The sequence below is a fragment of the Myotis davidii genome, unplaced genomic scaffold, assembly GCF_000327345.1.
Source record: "Myotis davidii unplaced genomic scaffold, ASM32734v1 scaffold269, whole genome shotgun sequence".
NCBI lineage: Eukaryota > Metazoa > Chordata > Mammalia > Chiroptera > Vespertilionidae > Myotis > Myotis davidii.
Window position 1 is genome coordinate 2,086,872 of NW_006383008.1, and position 1,532 is coordinate 2,088,403.

The window sequence follows — 1,532 nt, forward strand, 5'->3', positions numbered from 1 at the left end:
TCATGCACATGGATTGAGACATGCCTGCGTGTCAGTTGGCAGTATAAATTCCCCCAAAGTTGCATGATTCGCCAACAGCATGCATTTCCCCCCCAATATAGCACAACCTAAATATCATAAAATTTCTAACACATTTTATTTCAAACATGCACTGGATACTAAAATAAGATTTAAAGAAAAGCTGATGTTTGATATAAAAGAATCATGTTTTTTTTCAAGTGTGGAAAAATACTCTACAAAAAAATAAGTAGAAAAGTGATTTCTGATCAATGGGTGATTTTATCTATAAAAATCCAGATGATCAATTAGTGTGCTTACAACAACCTCATGGGTTTGAATCACAGTAATAACACATACAGAACATTAATAGCATTAAACAACTGTTAGCACAATGCAATTAAATCCTTATCAGAAATAACAAGAACCTATAAACTGTACATTTGGCATTTAGGTTTCAGGGTGTTTTAAAGATTCTGCTTAAATATAACAATACAGTAGTGCAAAATCACATTACATTAATGAAACATACAATTACCACCCAAATAGTTTATGGATTACTGACCCTTACATTCACAGACTGGCTAGAATTGGCACATTTTGTTTCATCATAATAGTTTTGAGCTTCCTTATTTAAGTACATTATTTTATTCAGTCATACTTAAACCATATAAAAAGGTATAGGCATATGTGTGTCTGTACGTGTGTTCTTGAAGAAGAAATGAGATAAGAGGAAACATGTAAAGTCCCCATTCTTCATTTGCAAAAACTCCATTGCAGTTTTCTTCTTTAGCAGCTCTTCAATTAGAGCTCCTAAAGAAATTGTGTAATAACTTCTCTCCCTTCTTACAGCTTTCACAGCAGTGACATAGCCACATAGAAGAGAGAAGGAAGAAAAGAAAAATTCTAGAATATATGGCAGCCATGCTTGGTGCCAGGCTAATTAAACCAGAATATCTAACTAATCAATCAAAATTTATTAAGAGCTTCTTGGGGGATTTTAACGTGAAGTTCACCACATCCCACTGACATGAAAAATCTGTAGCTCAGAAAAGCTAGTGAATTATATAATAGATTGTGCAAACTAGAACGTGGGTTCTGATCTTTAGTTTACTGTTCCCTTTCTTGTTTCTCGTCACCACTTTTCTCCTTCCTGCCTCTTTGTGTACTTGAATCTACCTCCAGGGGTCCTCAAACTTTTTAAACAGGGGGCCAGTTCACTGTCCCTCAGGCTGTTGGAGGGCCGGACTATAGTTTAAAAAAAAAACAACTATGAACAAATTCCTATGCACACAGCGGCGGCAAAAACACCTGGTGGGTCAGATAAATGTTTTTGGCAGGCCGCATGTGGCCCGCAGGCCGTAGTTTGAGGACCCCTGCTTTAGACTTTTAGCTTTTCACTTTTTCCCTTTAAAACCTCTATGATACATATGTGCTCTGCAGTTTCAGAATAAACCCTATTATTCCAATGAAGATGATTAAGCTCAATAATTTCATCCAAATATTTTTGACCACTTGCATTTTCTCCAGCAAAC